This window comes from Phyllobates terribilis, unplaced genomic scaffold (genome assembly GCF_046119375.1).
Source record: "Phyllobates terribilis strain yellow unplaced genomic scaffold, ASM4611937v1 Scaffold_106__1_contigs__length_5700502, whole genome shotgun sequence".
Lineage (NCBI taxonomy): Eukaryota > Metazoa > Chordata > Amphibia > Anura > Dendrobatidae > Phyllobates > Phyllobates terribilis.
In genome coordinates this window covers 5,473,426-5,495,355 of record NW_027362866.1, presented here as the reverse complement: position 1 = coordinate 5,495,355, position 21,930 = coordinate 5,473,426, and the positions used below count along the sequence as shown (strand labels likewise).

Here is a 21,930-nt window from a genome sequence, read left to right as displayed (position 1 = left end):
TTGAACCAAAATGAGCTTGTAATCTGGCTTCTGCAACTTTGAACATGAAAAATCCAATGAGGAGAAGAAAAGCAAAGCCAAAGAGTCCATCCCAAAATCCGACAAACAAGCAAAATGAACAAAAAACATTGAATTCAATTCTTTCTGATTTTAGAAACTGCATTAAAGAAGGGGTGCACCGGTCCTGGAGATACTGCAATACCAGGTCAATGCGTGGAGTGGACAGAGCAAGCTCTTTTTCCATCTCCCTGTTCTAAAAATCCATTTAATATATGGTCCCCAGATAGGGGACGTATCAGATATTAAACTGATAAGAACAGATTTTTTTTTTTTTTTTTTTCCTCAGATTAAGACCCACATTAATTTATGCATCATAGCGCATATTCACATAACGGGTTCTCAAATCATCATTCGGAAAAACAAAAGCAAAATCCCAAAAAACACAACCCTGCAATTAACTGTTACTTACTGTAAGAAGTCCAATGTGAAAAGTTCCAGAGTGCTTCTGCTGCTGTCTCACCATACTTCTTTTTATCCAATAAATAGGCATAAAACAGTCTAGCAAGAAAAATCTTTCTGCATTCCATGGGGGAAAAAACAATCTTTTTAAAAATCACCAAATTCCGAACGTCCCATAAAACCTCTTTATATATGACAAAAATAATCCAGCTTGCCCGCTTCCTTTGCGAGTACTTAAAATCTTGACCTATTAAAATCCTTTCAAAATCGAAACAATGAAAACCAACTAAAGCAACAAACATACGTGACAACAAGGTAAAAACTTTTTTAGCAAAAAAACAGTCCCAAAAAATATGCTGTATTGTTTCCACCTTATTGCAACCTTCCCTAGGACATAGTTCTTGAATCTTTATCCCCCGGTCATTCAAAAAAGCCCTTGTTGGCAAGCATCCATGCAACGCCATCCAGGTTACATCCTTCTGTCTGTTGCTGATTCCACGCATGAAAAAAAGCTTCCACACCTGTCCAGACTGTGCATTATTACAAAACGGCACATCACATAACATCTCCTTCTTCTTAATACCTGAGACAATCAGTTTTTTGTCCGGTCTAACCATGGAGCTTATCCCATTTTGATCATAGAAGGACCTAAGCACCACATAAAAAAACGGTATCACAAACGAAACTGGTTTTCTTAAATCCTTCTCACACCAGCTCCATTTCTGGAAAAGCCGTCCTGCTAAATATTTGCACATGTCCGCAGTCCTGTTATTGCACTGGGATAATTTATAAATGTTCAAAAAATAATGCATTCTTAAAAATAAGTCAATGTTAGGAAAATCACAACCCCCATTTTCCACAGAACACATAACCATTCCTCTTCTTAGTTTCTCCATTTTGGATCCCCAAAAAAACACAAACAGTTTCCTTGTCACTCTCTTTGTCCAAAGCACAGCAGGTGGGAAAATCAAAGCAGTGTACAGCAGAAGCGGGAGAATCACAGACTTGATTACCAGCACTTTCCCTCTCAGCGACAGGTTCCTTAGTTTCCAAAAGTTCAACTTCTGATCCATTTTGTCTTCTAGAATCTTCAGGCTGCTTTTCCCTTTCAGTTCCTTCTCAAAGATGACACCAAGAACCTCAATTTCCTCCCTACTCTCCACTCCTGCCACGTTAACCTCAACCTGCCTCCCAAAGTTACAAAGCTGGCACTTTCCCCAATTCACCGCCATACCAGCCACACAACAAAAAATCCTTACGTGCAAATTCACTCTATTGAGATCCGCCTGTGAACCACAAGTAAAAACAATATCATCCATATAACTTAAAGACTTGACTGGACCCCCGGATCCCCCAGGAATAAAAACACCAGCCACACACTTGTCAACTTGCACACTTTTTAAAAGGGCCTCCACCACACAGATAAAAAGAATTGGTGACAGGGGACAACCCTGCCTAACTCCCGATAAAATATTAAAACTGGAACTCACATGCCCATTAACTAAAATCTGGCTACTGACCCCACAATAAAAACTCTTAATGACCATCAATAATTTATCCGGAACACCAAGGTGACTTAAAGCAGAGAACAAAAATCTATGTGATATTTTATCAAAGGCTTTCTCCAGGTCCACCGACTGTAACAAAAGAGCATTCTTATTCAAATTAGCCTGATAAATTAAGTCTCTTAGAAGCAGCAAATTATCTGAAATTTTCCTACCAGGCACTGCACATGCCTGATACTCCCCCACCATATCACCTATCACATCTGCCAGTCTACCAGCCACAATTTTAGAAATAATTTTGTAATCACTGTTTAACAATGTTATGGGCCTCCAATTTTTAATATCCCTCATGTCCCCTTTCTTATGAATCAGCGTAACAATCCCCCTACGCATAGAAACCGATAAAATCCCATGAGTAAAACCATATTGCACCACCCGGGAAAACTCCACACCTATAATATCCCAAAATCTAACATAAAATTCAGCAGGAAGACCATCACAGCCTGGCGTCTTGCCTTTCGCCAAGCCATCCACTGCCCGTCTAATTTCATCTTTCCCAACCTCCTCACTTAAAAACCCAATTTTCTCCTCAGGAATATTATTAGTTAATACTTTGCAATAATCATTAATTTCCGCATCACTGGCTCTACTATCGTTAGAGAAGAGTGTTTCATAAAAGGAAAGAATCCTGCCAATCATCTCATCCCCAGATACCTCCCCTGCAGGAGAAAAAACAGACTTAAAAACCCCTTTAGGTTTAAAACATTTTTTAAAAAAGTATCTCGAACATTGCTCATTTTCCTCCATGTGCTTTATTTTTGCCTTAAACATAATAGTCTTCCCTTTTTCAATAAGTATCTTCTTCAGTTCGTCCTTCAAATCTGCAATCTCTTTATCCACCTCCATCCCCGCTCTCTTAAACTTATGGAGTGCTTCCAATTTTGAAATAACAGCAGCATCATGATCCCTTTTGGCTTTCACTCTCCTAAAACACACCCCTTTAAAATAACATGCAAATTTCTCCTTAGCCCAGTCCCACCACTCTAGCAAATCTTTAAAAAGGTGCTGTTCAGACACACAAGACAAAAACACTTTATTAAAACCAACCTTAACACTCTCCTCTTCCAGCAGGCTTACGTTCAGCTTCCAGAGTCCCTTTCCAAAAGCCAGGGACTCAGCTATACACAGATCTACCACTATCATCTTGTGGTCAGAAAAAGTCGTCATCACGTGGTTGCACTTGGCCACCTTAATCCCTTCAGACATAAAAACATAGTCAATTCGGGAAACACTACGTCCACTATCTGATATGTATGTGAACTTATCACTTGGCCCAACCATCAGACCAGCATCCGTGTAGCGTAAATCCTGCACAATCTGATTTAAAATATTAGACGTAACATCAGTCCTACCTTCCGTAGAGCTCTTACGATCTTTTGCGGATCTGACACAATTAAAATCTCCAGCCACTATAGTGAAGTCTCTGCCTGGTAAAAACAACTTTAGAGACTCCAAAAACCCAACTCTTGCTTGTTTATCAGCAGGGGCATAAACATTAAAAACCCGTACCCGCTGACCTAAAAAATCCACTAATAAAAACAAACATCTCCCAGGTATGATTACTTTAAACTCTAAAACCTTTAGACTGGAATTACACAGTAAAATGCCCACCCCTTCATTCCTGTTTTCTGAGCATGGGGACCAAAAAGATTGCCCCTTATTCCACTCACTCTCATGCGGGGCAGATTAAATTACACATTCCTGCAGACAGACAATATCTGCATTCACACTCTCAATGTACTCCAGTATCCCTGCTCTCCTACAAGCAGAACCAATCCCTCGTACATTCAGAGAAGCAACACACAACGCCATCATAACAACAGGAAAAAATCTCCACCATACCCGATCCATCATGAACCAGGAGAAAACCCACTCCTGCCACCCACTTTTCTACGTATATCAGGCGACTCAGAACTCGAGTCCCTGTTAGAATAACCTGGTCTTAGGGAGACTGGATCTTCCTGCCCCCCAGACCAACACCCCTCCACCTTACTTCTTTTAATCACGGAGGCATAACTCTCCTCCTTGCCATCATCTTCCTCCTCATTTTCACTCCAATCACTGTTAACCCTATCACGCTGCTGAGGGGTTATAGTTCCATCCGAATCAGAATCCTCCTCCTCCAAAACCTCCATTTCCTCACCCCCATCTCTTCCCAAAACAGGATTCACTGACTCCGCCATATTAGACAAATCCATCCCATCACCCGGGCCATGCACATCAGCTACTTTGTTTATTACTTCCAGCCCCTCCCTCAAACCAACTTTCTTCTGGCTCCGCCCCTTTTCCTCCATCTTGGGCACCGCATGGTCTCTTCCCCTACCACCATCTTGTTTTTGGCTTTCCCCCTCTGAATCTGAGCCTTCGCCCTCCTCCCCACTTTCCTGCCGAGTCTTCTTCTGCCTCTCTTCAGCGTCCACCTGTGACCTAGGAATCTGAGCCCACAATCTACATTTCCTTGCAAGGTGATCTGCATGTCCACACAAATCACACACCTTATTCATTGGGCAACCACTTGCAACATGCCCAGATTTCCCACAACCTCTACAAACATCACCTTGCACTGGACAATCTTTCTGAACATGTCCAAACTCATGACACTTCCTACAATATTCCATCTGTCCATTATAAAAACAAAATCCCCTTTCTCCTCCGATAGAAAACTGTGCAGGAATGCTCTTGGCACCCCCAATAGCTCTATCATCCGGTCTCAGTTTTACAACATATCTCCTCTTGCCATTTAGATAATTGTATTTGTTCTTCATTCTTCCCAAAAATTTAACCTCACTACAATACCGAGCTAAAAAATTGGAAACAGTCTCATCCGGAACTTTAGGGTTATACATGTGCACAACCACATACTTATATGTCTGCTGGAACAGAGGTTCCAGTGCAATAAACTCTAGGCATTTCAATTCCTTTTCTTCCTTCATTCGTACCAACTCCATGTAGACTCTCTGGCAAATACTCAAAGAAACAAAAGTGATATCATAAATTCCTTGTTTCTGAAAATCCTGCAGTGCCAATACATCCGTTACCTTCAAGCCATTAATGTTCTTCAAGACATCAACGCAAACTTGGTCCAAACCGATTTCTCCTTCATGACCTGCAGCCACCTTCAGACGGACCGAGTCCTCTAATCCACGTGTTTTCTCCACCATTTTTACAGCAGATAAACACAATCGCCGCTCAATCGCACACTAGGGCCCCACAAGGGGGAACCCCAGTCACAACTGCCCTCCAAACAACACCAGCAGCAGAAAACCACCACTGATCTTGCCAAAAGGCCGAGAAGCGATAACCAGAATTGGTTTCAAACTACGGAGCCACCCAAGGATCCTGAAAAGTCCATTTGTGGAGATGAGCTCCTGGACTCCCGTTAAGAAGACATGTTGTCAACCTCTAGATCCCTTACATGCCTGCACTTTTCGGCTTGCTGCTGCTGCAATCCACGCGTTTTAGATCTGCATAACTCCACCTCTTTAAACACAGCACCTTCACCCCCTGCTGTTCCCACCCGCCTCAACACCGTTGGAAGGGAGGAGAACCAATTAAGGCGGGGGGTGGGGTGGAACGAGCAGCTGTCTACCCTTAGCAGGAGGGCTCCTGATTACATACCTCTCCTGCTGCTGCTGCTGCTGGCTGTCCAGCAGCAGACTGAAGGTGGCTGCTGCTGTGCACAGGTATATAAAGGCTCAGAGCCTATTATGACACGCGCAGCCAGCGTTCCATTGCCACATTCCATCTACTGCAGGCAGGATACCTGGCTGGCTGAATGTCGCTGAGAAGCTCACAGAGACCGCCATAAGCAACAGTTTAACAGAATGCCACAGACTAATCAACCAAACTTTTTGGGTTGGGTTCTCTTTTATAGTCTGCAGGCATTAAATGAAAGAAGTCAGTGTTCCAGCAGAGGGAGACAACGTTTCAGAAAAGGCATTGTAGCAAACCAAAAAAGAAATTTTAAGCGCAGCAGAGTAACCAGCGCACATACCTGTTAGCTCAGGTGAGTTTAAAAGGCTGCTGTTGATAACAAGGGCATTTGCTAAATAGATGGTGTGTGTGCAACAATATACTGAAAGGTCAATTATATTGTGCAGCTTATCTCACCACCTGTAGTTATTTAGGTGAAAGCTCCAAAATGCTTGCCTAATATGTCTGTTTATCCAAAAGGAAGTAAAAAGGGAGAGCTAGAAAGATAGCATTGCATCACATTACATGGCAATGCAATGCACAGTTGCTGAAGTTGAACCAAAATGAGCTTGTAATCTGGCTTCTGCAACTTTGAACATGAAAAATCCAATGAGGAGAAGAAAAGCAAAGCCAAAGAGTCCATCCCAAAATCCGACAAACAAGCAAAATGAACAAAAAACATTGAATTCAATTCTTTCTGATTTTAGAAACTGCATTAAAGAAGGGGTGCACCGGTCCTGGAGATACTGCAATACCAGGTCAATGCGTGGAGTGGACAGAGCAAGCTCTTTTTCCATCTCCCTGTTCTAAAAATCCATTTAATATATGGTCCCCAGATAGGGGACGTATCAGATATTAAACTGATAAGAACAGATCTTTCTTTTCGAAAGCCCGAATTCGTGTACAAAACCCGAGTGCGCTTAAAAAAGTGACAAGTGCCACAAAAAAAGTGCACTAGGATGCTGGTCTTCTTGAAACCCTCTCCAAAAGGAGAAGGGTCCCCCAAACCATTCCCCGTCCCTCCGAGCCAGAAGGCCACAGCGAGGAACAGGGACAAATAGCCACCTCCAGCCGGAGCCAGAGGCGACCCAATCTTACCCCCAATACCTGCCCGAGTTCTCACCCGAGCAAGGCACTGGGAGCCAAAGACTGTGCTCCCCTCCCGGAAGAGGGGAGCCAACAATGCTCTCCTCCCGAAAGAGGAGAGCCAGGGGGGTTCAGGGGGGAGCGGAACCTGATGGCCACACACTCCCCCCCTAGACCTGCCAAGAGAGGAACCCGTAAGGGAACCGCATCCCGACAAAATCCTAGTAAGGACGTGGACACACGTGAAAAAGTGGACACACAGTGACAAAAAAAAATTAAATAAATAGTGAAGGTTTCACAGTATAATACTGCCCGGACCTTCGACCGGGAATTGAAAAATTCCCCATCCTAAGGCCAGAAGGCCCGGAATAAGGGTGTGTGTGAAGAAAGAAATATTGAAGTGCTAGTGCAAATGTGCCATAAACTCAAGTGAGGTTCCCAATCCCAGTGAGTTAAGGCACCCCAGGGTCACCACTCCTGGGGCACTTCACACTTCGGGCTTTCGATCTTCCCCGGCCCAATGGCGTCGATCCTGGGGGGCCATGCTTTCCACCAGATGACTATATTAGCCACCTGGCGTACTAACAAGCGCCTAAACCCCAGTGTGCATAATGTATCAATCTACTAGGGCGGCCAACATCCAAAACCGCCTTTTCGAAAGATACTACACTTGATCTTAGCCAAAAGGCCGAGAAGCGATAACCAGAATTGGTTTCAAACTACGGAGCCACCCAAGGATCCTGAAAAGTCCATTTGTGGAGATGAGCTCCTGGACTCCCGTTAAGAAGACATGTTGTCAACCTCTAGATCCCTTACATGCCTGCACTTTTCGGCTTGCTACTGCTGCAATCCACGCATTTTAGATCTGCATAACTCCACCTCTTTAAACACAGCACCTTCACCTCCTGCTGTTCCCACCCGCCTCAACACCATTGGAAGGGAGGAGAACCAATTAAGGCGGGGGGTGGGGTGGAACGAGCAGCTGTCTACCCTTAGCAGGAGGGCTCCTGATTACATACCTCTCCTGCTGCTGCTGCTGCTGGCTGTCCAGCAGCAGACTGAAGGTGGCTGCTGCTGTGCACAGGTATATAAAGGCTCAGAGCCTATTATGACACGCGCAGCCAGCGTTCCATTGCCACATTCCATCTACTGCAGGCAGGATACCTGGCTGGCTGAATGTCGCTGAGAAGCTCACAGAGACCGCCATAAGCAACAGTTTAACAGAATGCCACAGACTAATCAACCAAACTTTTTGGGTTGGGTTCTCTTTTATAGTCTGCAGGCATTAAATGAAAGAAGTCAGTGTTCCAGCAGAGGGAGACAACGTTTCAGAAAAGGCATTGTAGCAAACCAAAAAAGAAATTTTAAGCGCAGCAGAGTAACCAGCGCACATACCTGTTAGCTCAGGTGAGTTTAAAAGGCTGCTGTTGATAACAAGGGCATTTGCTAAATAGATGGTGTGTGTGCAACAATATACTGAAAGGTCAATTATATTGTGCAGCTTATCTCACCACCTGTAGTTATTTAGGTGAAAGCTCCAAAATGCTTGCCTAATATGTCTGTTTATCCAAAAGGAAGTAAAAAGGGAGAGCTAGAAAGATAGCATTGCATCACATTACATGGCAATGCAATGCACAGTTGCTGAAGTTGAACCAAAATGAGCTTGTAATCTGGCTTCTGCAACTTTGAACATGAAAAATCCAATGAGGAGAAGAAAAGCAAAGCCAAAGAGTCCATCCCAAAATCCGACAAACAAGCAAAATGAACAAAAAACATTGAATTCAATTCTTTCTGATTTTAGAAACTGCATTAAAGAAGGGGTGCACCGGTCCTGGAGATACTGCAATACCAGGTCAATGCGTGGAGTGGACAGAGCAAGCTCTTTTTCCATCTCCCTGTTCTAAAAATCCATTTAATATATGGTCCCCAGATAGGGGACGTATCAGATATTAAACTGATAAGAACAGATTTTTTTTTTTTTTTTTTTCGAAAGCCCGAATTCGTGTACAAAACCCGAGTGCGCTTAAAAAAGTGACAAGTGCCACAAAAAAAGTGCACTAGGATGCTGGTCTTCTTGAAACCCTCTCCAAAAGGAGAAGGGTCCCCCAAACCATTCCCCGTCCCTCCGAGCCAAAAGGCCACAGCGAGGAACAGGGACAAAAAGCCACCTCCAGCCGAAGCCAGAGGCGACCCAATCTTACCCCCAGCACCTGCCCGAGTTCTCACCCGAGCAAGGCACTGGGAGCCAAAGACTGTGCTCCCCTCCCGGAAGAGGGGAGCCAACAACGCTCTCCTCCCAAAAGAGGAGAGCCAGGGGGGTTCAGGGGGGAGCGGAACCTGATGGCCACACACTCCCCCCCTAGACCTGCCAAGAGAGGAACCCGTAAGGGAACCGCATCCCGACAAAATCCTAGTAGGACGTGACACACGTGAATAAGTGGACACACAGTGACAAAGAAATTAAATAAATAGTGAAGGTTTCACAGTATAATACTGCCCGGACCTTCGACCGGGAATTGAAAAATTCCCCATCCTAAGGCCAGAAGGCCCGGAATAAGGGTGTGTGCGACGAAAGAAAATTTGAAGTGCTTGTGCAAATGTGCCATAAACTCAAGTGGGGTTCCCAATCCCAGTGAGTTAAGGCACCCCAGGGTCACCACTCCTGGGGCACTTCACACTTCGGGCTTTCGATCTTCCCCGGCCCAATGGCGTCGATCCTGGGGGGCCATGCTTTCCACCAGATGACTATATTAGCCACCTGGCGTACTAACAAGCGCCTAAACCCCAGTGTGCATAATGTATCAATCTACTAGGGCGGCCAACATCCAAAACCGCCTTTTCGAAAGATTTTTTTTTTTTTTCCCATAACACTCAGATTACAAGTACCATCTCGATTCCATACTTCTGAAAACGGTGATGGACCAAATCCATCATCGTGTCATTTTAAAACAAAAAAACATTATTTAATGCATATACAAAAAAAACAAAACAACAACCAGTATTTCCTCTCAGACACATAATATATAGAGGAAGGAAACAAAACACATTACTGCATTCCTCCCTTCAACGCATAATATGTTAGATACTCCAACAGTCCTTTCTCTTGCGAGAAAGATTCAAAGTTTGTATTCACATAATCTATCCATGTCCTTCCCACCTTATAGGTTTCAAAAAACCTCTCTTTATTTGCCTTCACACTTGCGATTACCTTTGGAAAAAAAGCTTCAAAACACACACCACTTCCCTTCATTTCCGCAATTCCTTTTTTAACTTTGTCCATTTCTTTATCAGCTTCCTCCTCTTCTGTTTGCCTCTGAACCTCTACCATCTTCTTTTTTTCTTTCTTTTCCGCCTTTGCACTTTCCATCTTCTCCTTATTACTCTTTCTCTTTGGGCATTCCTAAAACCTATGCCCAATTTCCATACACAGGTTACACTTATTCCTTTCTACTGGACATGATTTAGAAACATGTCCTTCCGCTTTACACTTCCAACACTTTTCTGCAGTACAGTCTTCACGTTTATGACCATATACCTCACAAATTGAACAAAAGGAATCCATCCCATTAAAGAATAAATTCCCACTTACTTTACCAAGCTTAAACCTTTGAGGCGGGTAGGAAAAACTCCTATCCTTGTTCATGTTAAATTCCACAAAAAATTTCCACTTTCCCGTCCATACTCCGAATTCATTCATTACTTTACCTTTTGATACTACAGACTTGGCAAAACCACTCAAAAACGTGACAATGTCCTCTTCTGGAACCAGTGGTGAAAACATCTTCACTGTCACCATCTTTTCACTACTAAATACGTGACGTTGAAACCGAATTCCAACAAACTTCTCATGTCTCAATTCATCAAAAGAATCCATATAGTTCTCCAAAATCTTCCTAGACTCAAAAAACACGTCATAGACACCCTTTTGGGGATAATCCATAAGTGCCACGATGTCTTCTTTTTTCACCTTTGCGACACTCAAGATGATCTCCTTCATAATAAACCGAAAGTCCTTAACCTTCTGACAGTCTCTCCGGACAAAAATCCGGAAAGCGGTCTCCACACGTGCATGTTCTGGAACCTCCAACTTCGGCCACAACTCCGCCTCTGTTGCCATGATTCTCCAACAGAATGAGCGTAATCTCCACTCCAACACACAGAAGGAGCGAGTATGATCACTTCCCTTTGTCTGGGGACTAAGCCGACACGCCTATAGCAGCAAGGGGGTGAAGTCCCCACAATTAGGTAAGGACGATCCCCCAAGGCCGACGAGCCAGGTACCCCAGACACCTCCAACCAAAACCAAGGCAGCAATCGCTAAATCACTGCACTTGATCTTAGCCAAAAGGCCGAGAAGCGATAACCAGAATTGGTTTCAAACTACGGAGCCATCCATGGATCCTGAAAAGTCCATTTGTGGAGATGAGCTTCTGGACTCCCGTTAAGAAGACATGTTGTCAACCTCTAGATCCCTTACATGCCTGCACTTTTCGGCTTCCTGCTGCTGCAATCCACGCGTTTTAGATCTGCATAACTCCACCTCTTTAAACACAGCACCTTCACCCCCTGCTGTTCCCACCCGCCTCAACACCGTTGGAAGGGAGGAGAACCAATTAACGCGGGGGGTGGGGTGGAACGAGCAGCTGTCTACCCTTAGCAGGAGGGCTCCTGATTACATACCTCTCCTGCTGCTGCTGCTGCTGCTGGCTGTCCAGCAGCAGACTGAAGGTGGCTGCTGCTGTGCACAGGTATATAAAGGCTCAGAGCCTATTATGACACGCGCAGCCAGCGTTCCATTGCCACATTCCATCTACTGCAGGCAGGATACCTGGCTGGCTGAATGTCGCTGAGAAGCTCACAGAGACCGCCATAAGCAACAGTTTAACAGAATGCCACAGACTAATCAACCAAACTTTTTGGGTTGGGTTCTCTATTATAGTCTGCAGGCATTAAATGAAAGAAGTCAGTGTTCCAGCAGAGGGAGACAACGTTTCAGAAAAGGCATTGTAGCAAACCAAAAAAGAAATTTTAAGCGCAGCAGAGTAACCAGCGCACATACCTGTTAGCTCAGGTGAGTTTAAAAGGCTGCTGTTGATAACAAGGGCATTTGCTAAATAGATGGTGTGTGTGCAACAATATACTGAAAGGTCAATTATATTGTGCAGCTTATCTCACCACCTGTAGTTATTTAGGTGAAAGCTCCAAAATGCTCCCGAAGTAAAAAGGGAGAGCTAGAAAGATAGCATTGCATCACATTACATGGCAATGCAATGCACAGTTGCTGAAGTTGAACCAAAATGAGCTTGTAATCTGGCTTCTGCAACTTTGAACATGAAAAATCCAATGAGGAGAAGAAAAGCAAAGCCAAAGAGTCCATCCCAAAATCCGACAAACAAGCAAAATGAACAAAAAACATTGAATTCAATTCTTTCTGATTTTAGAAACTGCATTAAAGAAGGGGTGCACCGGTCCTGGAGATACTGCAATACCAGGTCAATGCGTGGAGTGGACAGAGCAAGCTCTTTTTCCATCTCCCTGTTCTAAAAATCCATTTAATATATGGTCCCCAGATAGGGGACGTATCAGATATTAAACTGATAAGAACAGATACTACACTTGATCTTAGCCAAAAGGCCGAGAAGCGATAACCAGAATTGGTTTCAAACTACGGAGCCACCCAAGGATCCTGAAAAGTCCATTTGTGGAGATGAGCTCCTGGACTCCCGTTAAGAAGACATGTTGTCAACCTCTAGATCCCTTACATGCCTGCACTTTTCGGCTTGCTGCTGCTGCAATCCACGCGTTTTAGATCTGCATAACTCCACCTCTTTAAACACAGCACCTTCACCCCCTGCTGTTCCCACCCGCCTCAACACCGTTGGAAGGGAGGAGAACCAATTAAGGCGGGGGGTGGGGTGGAACGAGCAGCTGTCTACCCTTAGCAGGAGGGCTCCTGATTACATACCTCTCCTGCTGCTGCTGCTGCTGGCTGTCCAGCAGCAGACTGAAGGTGGCTGCTGCTGTGCACAGGTATATAAAGGCTCAGAGCCTATTATGACACGCGCAGCCAGCGTTCCATTGCCACATTCCATCTACTGCAGGCAGGATACCTGGCTGGCTGAATGTCGCTGAGAAGCTCACAGAGACCGCCATAAGCAACAGTTTAACAGAATGCCACAGACTAATCAACCAAACTTTTTGGGTTGGGTTCTCTTTTATAGTCTGCAGGCATTAAATGAAAGAAGTCAGTGTTCCAGCAGAGGGAGACAACGTTTCAGAAAAGGCATTGTAGCAAACCAAAAAAGAAATTTTAAGCGCAGCAGAGTAACCAGCGCACATACCTGTTAGCTCAGGTGAGTTTAAAAGGCTGCTGTTGATAACAAGGGCATTTGCTAAATAGATGGTGTGTGTGCAACAATATACTGAAAGGTCAATTATATTGTGCAGCTTATCTCACCACCTGTAGTTATTTAGGTGAAAGCTCCAAAATGCTTGCCTAATATGTCTGTTTATCCAAAAGGAAGTAAAAAGGGAGAGCTAGAAAGATAGCATTGCATCACATTACATGGCAATGCAATGCACAGTTGCTGAAGTTGAACCAAAATGAGCTTGTAATCTGGCTTCTGCAACTTTGAACATGAAAAATCCAATGAGGAGAAGAAAAGCAAAGCCAAAGAGTCCATCCCAAAATCCGACAAACAAGCAAAATGAACAAAAAACATTGAATTCAATTCTTTCTGATTTTAGAAACTGCATTAAAGAAGGGGTGCACCGGTCCTGGAGATACTGCAATACCAGGTCAATGCGTGGAGTGGACAGAGCAAGCTCTTTTTCCATCTCCCTGTTCTAAAAATCCATTTAATATATGGTCCCCAGATAGGGGACGTATCAGATATTAAACTGATAAGAACAGATACTACACTTGATCTTAGCCAAAAGGCCGAGAAGCGATAACCAGAATTGGTTTCAAACTACGGAGCCACCCAAGGATCCTGAAAAGTCCATTTGTGGAGATGAGCTCCTGGACTCCCGTTAAGAAGACATGTTGTCAACCTCTAGATCCCTTACATGCCTGCACTTTTCGGCTTGCTGCTGCTGCAATCCACGCGTTTTAGATCTGCATAACTCCACCTCTTTAAACACAGCACCTTCACCCCCTGCTGTTCCCACCCGCCTCAACACCGTTGGAAGGGAGGAGAACCAATTAAGGCGGGGGGTGGGGTGGAACGAGCAGCTGTCTACCCTTAGCAGGAGGGCTCCTGATTACATACCTCTCCTGCTGCTGCTGCTGCTGGCTGTCCAGCAGCAGACTGAAGGTGGCTGCTGCTGTGCACAGGTATATAAAGGCTCAGAGCCTATTATGACACGCGCAGCCAGCGTTCCATTGCCACATTCCATCTACTGCAGGCAGGATACCTGGCTGGCTGAATGTCGCTGAGAAGCTCACAGAGACCGCCATAAGCAACAGTTTAACAGAATGCCACAGACTAATCAACCAAACTTTTTGGGTTGGGTTCTCTTTTATAGTCTGCAGGCATTAAATGAAAGAAGTCAGTGTTCCAGCAGAGGGAGACAACGTTTCAGAAAAGGCATTGTAGCAAACCAAAAAAGAAATTTTAAGCGCAGCAGAGTAACCAGCGCACATACCTGTTAGCTCAGGTGAGTTTAAAAGGCTGCTGTTGATAACAAGGGCATTTGCTAAATAGATGGTGTGTGTGCAACAATATACTGAAAGGTCAATTATATTGTGCAGCTTATCTCACCACCTGTAGTTATTTAGGTGAAAGCTCCAAAATGCTTGCCTAATATGTCTGTTTATCCAAAAGGAAGTAAAAAGGGAGAGCTAGAAAGATAGCATTGCATCACATTACATGGCAATGCAATGCACAGTTGCTGAAGTTGAACCAAAATGAGCTTGTAATCTGGCTTCTGCAACTTTGAACATGAAAAATCCAATGAGGAGAAGAAAAGCAAAGCCAAAGAGTCCATCCCAAAATCCGACAAACAAGCAAAATGAACAAAAAACATTGAATTCAATTCTTTCTGATTTTAGAAACTGCATTAAAGAAGGGGTGCACCGGTCCTGGAGATACTGCAATACCAGGTCAATGCGTGGAGTGGACAGAGCAAGCTCTTTTTCCATCTCCCTGTTCTAAAAATCCATTTAATATATGGTCCCCAGATAGGGGACGTATCAGATATTAAACTGATAAGAACAGATTTTTTTTTTTTTTTTTTTTTTCGAAAGCCCGAATTCGTGTACAAAACCCGAGTGCGCTTAAAAAAGTGACAAGTGCCACAAAAAAAGTGCACTAGGATGCTGGTCTTCTTGAAACCCTCTCCAAAAGGAGAAGGGTCCCCCAAACCATTCCCCGTCCCTCCGAGCCAAAAGGCCACAGCGAGGAACAGGGACAAAAAGCCACCTCCAGCCGAAGCCAGAGGCGACCCAATCTTACCCCCAGCACCTGCCCGAGTTCTCACCTGAGCAAGGCACTGGGAGCCAAAGACTGTGCTCCCCTCCCGGAAGAGGGGAGCCAACAACGCTCTCCTCCCAAAAGAGGAGAGCCAGGGGGGTTCAGGGGGGAGCGGAACCTGATGGCCACACACTCCCCCCCTAGACCTGCCAAGAGAGGAACCCGTAAGGGAACCGCATCCCGACAAAATCCTAGTAGGACGTGACACACGTGAATAAGTGGACACACAGTGACAAAGAAATTAAATAAATAGTGAAGGTTTCACAGTATAATACTGCCCGGACCTTCGACCGGGAATTGAAAAATTCCCCATCCTAAGGCCAGAAGGCCCGGAATAAGGGTGTGTGCGAAGAAAGAAAATTTGAAGTGCTTGTGCAAATGTGCCATAAACTCAAGTGGGGTTCCCAATCCCAGTGAGTTAAGGCACCCCAGGGTCACCACTCCTGGGGCACTTCACACTTCGGGCTTTCGATCTTCCCCGGCCCAATGGCGTCGATCCTGGGGGGCCATGCTTTCCACCAGATGACTATATTAGCCACCTGGCGTACTAACAAGCGCCTAAACCCCAGTGTGCATAATGTATCAATCTACTAGGGCGGCCAACATCCAAAACCGCCTTTTCGAAAGATACTACACTTGATCTTAGCCAAAAGGCCGAGAAGCGATAACCAGAATTGGTTTCAAACTACGGAGCCACCCAAGGATCCTGAAAAGTCCATTTGTGGAGATGAGCTCCTGGACTCCCGTTAAGAAGACATGTTGTCAACCTCTAGATCCCTTACATGCCTGCACTTTTCGGCTTGCTGCTGCTGCAATCCACGCGTTTTAGATCTGCATAACTCCACCTCTTTAAACACAGCACCTTCACCCCCTGCTGTTCCCACCCGCCTCAACACCGTTGGAAGGGAGGAGAACCAATTAAGGCGGGGGGTGGGGTGGAACGAGCAGCTGTCTACCCTTAGCAGGAGGGCTCCTGATTACATACCTCTCCTGCTGCTGCTGCTGCTGGCTGTCCAGCAGCAGACTGAAGGTGGCTGCTGCTGTGCACAGGTATATAAAGGCTCAGAGCCTATTATGACACGCGCAGCCAGCGTTCCATTGCCACATTCCATCTACTGCAGGCAGGATACCTGGCTGGCTGAATGTCGCTGAGAAGCTCACAGAGACCGCCATAAGCAACAGTTTAACAGAATGCCACAGACTAATCAACCAAACTTTTTGGGTTGGGTTCTCTTTTATAGTCTGCAGGCATTAAATGAAAGAAGTCAGTGTTCCAGCAGAGGGAGACAACGTTTCAGAAAAGGCATTGTAGCAAACCAAAAAAGAAATTTTAAGCGCAGCAGAGTAACCAGCGCACATACCTGTTAGCTCAGGTGAGTTTAAAAGGCTGCTGTTGATAACAAGGGCATTTGCTAAATAGATGGTGTGTGTGCAACAATATACTGAAAGGTCAATTATATTGTGCAGCTTATCTCACCACCTGTAGTTATTTAGGTGAAAGCTCCAAAATGCTTGCCTAATATGTCTGTTTATCCAAAAGGAAGTAAAAAGGGAGAGCTAGAAAGATAGCATTGCATCACATTACATGGCAATGCAATGCACAGTTGCTGAAGTTGAACCAAAATGAGCTTGTAATCTGGCTTCTGCAACTTTGAACATGAAAAATCCAATGAGGAGAAGAAAAGCAAAGCCAAAGAGTCCATCCCAAAATCCGACAAACAAGCAAAATGAACAAAAAACATTGAATTCAATTCTTTCTGATTTTAGAAACTGCATTAAAGAAGGGGTGCACCGGTCCTGGAGATACTGCAATACCAGGTCAATGCGTGGAGTGGACAGAGCAAGCTCTTTTTCCATCTCCCTGTTCTAAAAATCCATTTAATATATGGTCCCCAGATAGGGGACGTATCAGATATTAAACTGATAAGAACAGATTTTTTTTTTTTTTTTATCGAAAGCCCGAATTCGTGTACAAAACCCGAGTGCGCTTAAAAAAGTGACAAGTGCCACAAAAAAAAGTGCACTAGGATGCTGGTCTTCTTGAAACCCTCTCCAAAAGGAGAAGGGTCCCCCAAACCATTCCCCGTCCCTCCGAGCCAGAAGGCCACAGCGAGGAACAGGGACAAATAGCCACCTCCAGCCGGAGCCAGAGGCGACCCAATCTTACCCCCAATACCTGCCCGAGTTCTCACCCGAGCAAGGCACTGGAAGCCAAAGACTGTGCTCCCCTCCCGGAAGAGGGGAGCCAACAACGCTCTCCTCCCGAAAGAGGAGAGCCAGGGGGGTTCAGGGGGGAGCGGAACCTGATGGCCACACATTCCCCCCCTAGACCTGCCAAGAGAGGAACCCGTAAGGGAACCGCATCCCGACAAAATCCTAGTAAGGACGTGGACACACGTGAAAAAGTGGACACACAGTGACAAAAAAAATTAAATAAATAGTGAAGGTTTCACAGTATAATACTGCCCGGACCTTCGACCGGGAATTGAAAAATTCCCCATCCTAAGGCCAGAAGGCCCGGAATAAGGGTGTGTGTGAAGAAAGAAATATTGAAGTGCTAGTGCAAATGTGCCATAAACTCAGGTGGGGTTCCCAATCCCAGTGAGTTAAGGCACCCCAGGGTCACCACTCCTGGGGCACTTCACACTTCGGGCTTTCGATCTTCCCCGGCCCAATGGCGTCGATCCTGGGGGGCCATGCTTTCCACCAGATGACTATATTAGCCAACTGGCGTACTAACAAGCGCCTAAGCCCCAGTGTGCATAATATATCAATCTACTAGGGCGGCCAACATCTAAAACCGCCTTTTCCAAAGATACTACACTTGATCTTAGCCAAAAGGCCGAGAAGCGATAACCAGAATTGGTTTCAAACTACGGAGCCACCCAAGGATCCTGAAAAGTCCATTTGTGGAGATGAGCTCCTGGACTCCCGTTAAGAAGACATGTTGTCAACCTCTAGATCCCTTACATGCCTGCACTTTTCGGCTTGCTGCTGCTGCAATCCACGCGTTTTAGATCTGCATAACTCCACCTCTTTAAACACAGCACCTTCACCCCCTGCTGTTCCCACCCGCCTCAACACCGTTGGAAGGGAGGAGAACCAATTAAGGCGAGGGGTGGGGTGGAACGAGCAGCTGTCTACCCTTAGCAGGAGGGCTCCTGATTACATACCTCTCCTGCTGCTGCTGGCTGTCCAGCAGCAGACTGAAGGTGGCTGCTGCTGTGCACAGGTATATAAAGGCTCAGAGCCTATTATGACACGCGCAGCCAGCGTTCCATTGCCACATTCCATCTACTGCAGGCAGGATACCTGGCTGGCTGAATGTCGCTGAGAAGCTCACAGAGACCGCCATAAGCAACAGTTTAACAGAATGCCACAGACTAATCAACCAAACTTTTTGGGTTGGGTTCTCTTTTATAGTCTGCAGGCATTAAATGAAAGAAGTCAGTGTTCCAGCAGAGGGAGACAACGTTTCAGAAAAGGCATTGTAGCAAACCAAAAAAGAAATTTTAAGCGCAGCAGAGTAACCAGCGCACATACCTGTTAGCTCAGGTGAGTTTAAAAGGCTGCTGTTGATAACAAGGGCATTTGCTAAATAGATGGTGTGTGTGCAACAATATACTGAAAGGTCAATTATATTGTGCAGCTTATCTCACCACCTGTAGTTATTTAGGTGAAAGCTCCAAAATGCTTGCCTAATATGTCTGTTTATCCAAAAGGAAGTAAAAAGGGAGAGCTAGAAAGATAGCATTGCATCACATTACATGGCAATGCAATGCACAGTTGCTGAAGTTGAACCAAAATGAGCTTGTAATCTGGCTTCTGCAACTTTGAACATGAAAAATCCAATGAGGAGAAGAAAAGCAAAGCCAAAGAGTCCATCCCAAAATCCGACAAACAAGCAAAATGAACAAAAAACATTGAATTCAATTCTTTCTGATTTTAGAAACTGCATTAAAGAAGGGGTGCACCGGTCCTGGAGATACTGCAATACCAGGTCAATGCGTGGAGTGGACAGAGCAAGCTCTTTTTCCATCTCCCTGTTCTAAAAATCCATTTAATATATGGTCCCCAGATAGGGGACGTATCAGATATTAAACTGATAAGAACAGATACTACACTTGATCTTAGCCAAAAGGCCGGGAAGCGATAACCAGAATTGGTTTCAAACTACGGAGCCACCCAAGGATCCTGAAAAGTCCATTTGTGGAGATGAGCTCCTGGACTCCCGTTAAGAAGACATGTTGTCAACCTCTAGATCCCTTACATGCCTGCACTTTTCGGCTTGCTGCTGCTGCAATCCACGCGTTTTAGATCTGCATAACTCCACCTCTTTAAACACAGCACCTTCACCCCCTGCTGTTCCCACCCGCCTCAACACCGTTGGAAGGGAGGAGAACCAATTAAGGCGGGGGGTGGGGTGGAACGAGCAGCTGTCTACCCTTAGCAGGAGGGCTCCTGATTACATACCTCTCCTGCTGCTGCTGCTGCTGGCTGTCCAGCAGCAGACTGAAGGTGGCTGCTGCTGTGCACAGGTATATAAAGGCTCAGAGCCTATTATGACACGCGCAGCCAGCGTTCCATTGCCACATTCCATCTACTGCAGGCAGGATACCTGGCTGGCTGAATGTCGCTGAGAAGCTCACAGAGACCGCCATAAGCAACAGTTTAACAGAATGCCACAGACTAATCAACCAAACTTTTTGGGTTGGGTTCTCTTTTATAGTCTGCAGGCATTAAATGAAAGAAGTCAGTGTTCCAGCAGAGGGAGACAACGTTTCAGAAAAGGCATTGTAGCAAACCAAAAAAGAAATTTTAAGCGCAGCAGAGTAACCAGCGCACATACCTGTTAGCTCAGGTGAGTTTAAAAGGCTGCTGTTGATAACAAGGGCATTTGCTAAATAGATGGTGTGTGTGCAACAATATACTGAAAGGTCAATTATATTGTGCAGCTTATCTCACCACCTGTAGTTATTTAGGTGAAAGCTCCAAAATGCTTGCCTAATATGTCTGTTTATCCAAAAGGAAGTAAAAAGGGAGAGCTAGAAAGATAGCATTGCATCACATTACATGGCAATGCAATGCACAGTTGCTGAAGTTGAACCAAAATGAGCTTGTAATCTGGCTTCTGCAACTTTGAACATGAAAAATCCAATGAGGAGAAGAAAAGCAAAGCCAAAGAGTCCATCCCAAAATCCGACAAACAAGCAAAATGAACAAAAAACATTGAATTCAATTCTTTCTGATTTTAGAAACTGCATTAAAGAAGGGGTGCACCGGTCCTGGAGATACTGCAATACCAGGTCAATGCGTGGAGTGGACAGAGCAAGCTCTTTTTCCATCTCCCTGTTCTAAAAATCCATTTAATATATGGTCCCCAGATAGGGGACGTATCAGATATTAAACTGATAAGAACAGATTTTTTTTTTTTTTTTATCGAAAGCCCGAATTCGTGTACAAAACCCGAGTGCGCTTAAAAAAGTGACAAGTGCCACAAAAAAAAGTGCACTAGGATGCTGGTCTTCTTGAAACCCTCTCCAAAAGGAGAAGGGTCCCCCAAACCATTCCCCGTCCCTCCGAGCCAGAAGGCCACAGCGAGGAACAGGGACAAATAGCCACCTCCAGCCGGAGCCAGAGGCGACCCAATCTTACCCCCAATACCTGCCCGAGTTCTCACCCGAGCAAGGCACTGGGAGCCAAAGACTGTGCTTCTCTCCCGGAAGAGGGGAGCCAACAACGCTCTCCTCCCGAAAGAGGAGAGCCAGTGGGGTTCAGGGGGGAGCGGAACCTGATGGCCACACACTCCCCCCCTAGACCTGCCAAGAGAGGAACCCGTAAGGGAACCGCATCCCGACAAAATCCTAGTAAGGACGTGGACACACGTGAAAAAGTGGACACACAGTGACAAAAAAAAATTAAATAAATAGTGAAGGTTTCACAGTATAATACTGCCCGGACCTTCGACCGGGAATTGAAAAATTCCCCATCCTAAGGCCAGAAGGCCCGGAATAAGGGTGTGTGTGAAGAAAGAAATATTGAAGTGCTAGTGCAAATGTGCCATAAACTCAAGTGGGGTTCCCAATCCCAGTGAGTTAAGGCACCCCAGGGTCACCACTCCTGGGGCACTTCACACTTCGGGCTTTCGATCTTCCCCGGCCCAATGGCGTCGATCCTGGGGGGCCATGCTTTCCACCAGATGACTATATTAGCCACCTGGCGTACTAACAAGCGCCTAAACCCCAGTGTGCATAATGTATCAATCTACTAGGGCGGCCAACATCCAAAACCGCCTTTTCGAAAGATACTACACTTGATCTTAGCCAAAAGGCTGAGAAGCGATTACCAGAATTGGTTTCAAACTACGGAGCCACCCAAGGATCCTGAAAAGTCCATTTGTGGAGATGAGCTCCTGGACTCCCATTAAGAAGACATGTTGTCAACCTCTAGATCCCTTACATGCCTGCACTTTTCGGCTTGCTGCTGCTGCAATCCACGCGTTTTAGATCTGCATAACTCCACCTCTTTAAACACAGCACCTTCACCCCCTGCTGTTCCCACCCGCCTCAACACCGTTGGAAGGGAGGAGAACCAATTAAGGCGGGGGGTGGGGTGGAACGAGCAGCTGTCTACCCTTAGCAGGAGGGCTCCTG

At 45.4% G+C, this 21,930-nt stretch overlaps 8 non-coding genes and 5 pseudogenes across 8 annotated transcripts; all 13 read right to left on the bottom strand.

Annotated features, from left to right (window-relative positions):
• Positions 1 to 168: 168 nt before the first annotated feature.
• LOC141198798 (U2 spliceosomal RNA) lies at positions 169 to 368 on the bottom strand. The gene has a single exon (XR_012270581.1). It is a non-coding gene; the product is annotated as a U2 spliceosomal RNA (small nuclear RNA).
• Positions 369 to 6,438: 6,070 nt separating this feature from the next.
• On the bottom strand, positions 6,439 to 6,618 carry LOC141198784 (U2 spliceosomal RNA; annotated as a pseudogene).
• A 793-nt stretch (positions 6,619 to 7,411) lies between these two features.
• On the bottom strand, positions 7,412 to 7,503 carry LOC141198816 (U2 spliceosomal RNA; annotated as a pseudogene).
• A 1,115-nt stretch (positions 7,504 to 8,618) lies between these two features.
• On the bottom strand, positions 8,619 to 8,802 carry LOC141198797 (U2 spliceosomal RNA). Its single transcript, XR_012270580.1, has one exon. It is a non-coding gene; the product is annotated as a U2 spliceosomal RNA (small nuclear RNA).
• A 3,456-nt stretch (positions 8,803 to 12,258) lies between these two features.
• On the bottom strand, positions 12,259 to 12,449 carry LOC141198839 (U2 spliceosomal RNA). Its single transcript, XR_012270609.1, has one exon. It is a non-coding gene; the product is annotated as a U2 spliceosomal RNA (small nuclear RNA).
• A 1,115-nt stretch (positions 12,450 to 13,564) lies between these two features.
• Positions 13,565 to 13,755, bottom strand: LOC141198828 (U2 spliceosomal RNA). The gene has a single exon (XR_012270598.1). It is a non-coding gene; the product is annotated as a U2 spliceosomal RNA (small nuclear RNA).
• Positions 13,756 to 14,870: 1,115 nt separating this feature from the next.
• LOC141198801 (U2 spliceosomal RNA) lies at positions 14,871 to 15,057 on the bottom strand. The gene has a single exon (XR_012270584.1). It is a non-coding gene; the product is annotated as a U2 spliceosomal RNA (small nuclear RNA).
• A 794-nt stretch (positions 15,058 to 15,851) lies between these two features.
• On the bottom strand, positions 15,852 to 15,943 carry LOC141198815 (U2 spliceosomal RNA; annotated as a pseudogene).
• A 1,115-nt stretch (positions 15,944 to 17,058) lies between these two features.
• LOC141198792 (U2 spliceosomal RNA) lies at positions 17,059 to 17,241 on the bottom strand. Its single transcript, XR_012270577.1, has one exon. It is a non-coding gene; the product is annotated as a U2 spliceosomal RNA (small nuclear RNA).
• A 741-nt stretch (positions 17,242 to 17,982) lies between these two features.
• LOC141198814 (U2 spliceosomal RNA) lies at positions 17,983 to 18,131 on the bottom strand (annotated as a pseudogene).
• Positions 18,132 to 19,240: 1,109 nt separating this feature from the next.
• On the bottom strand, positions 19,241 to 19,431 carry LOC141198773 (U2 spliceosomal RNA). Its single transcript, XR_012270563.1, has one exon. It is a non-coding gene; the product is annotated as a U2 spliceosomal RNA (small nuclear RNA).
• Positions 19,432 to 20,546: 1,115 nt separating this feature from the next.
• LOC141198791 (U2 spliceosomal RNA) lies at positions 20,547 to 20,729 on the bottom strand. The gene has a single exon (XR_012270576.1). It is a non-coding gene; the product is annotated as a U2 spliceosomal RNA (small nuclear RNA).
• Positions 20,730 to 21,528: 799 nt separating this feature from the next.
• Positions 21,529 to 21,620, bottom strand: LOC141198822 (U2 spliceosomal RNA; annotated as a pseudogene).
• Between the last annotated feature and the right edge of the window lie 310 nt (positions 21,621 to 21,930).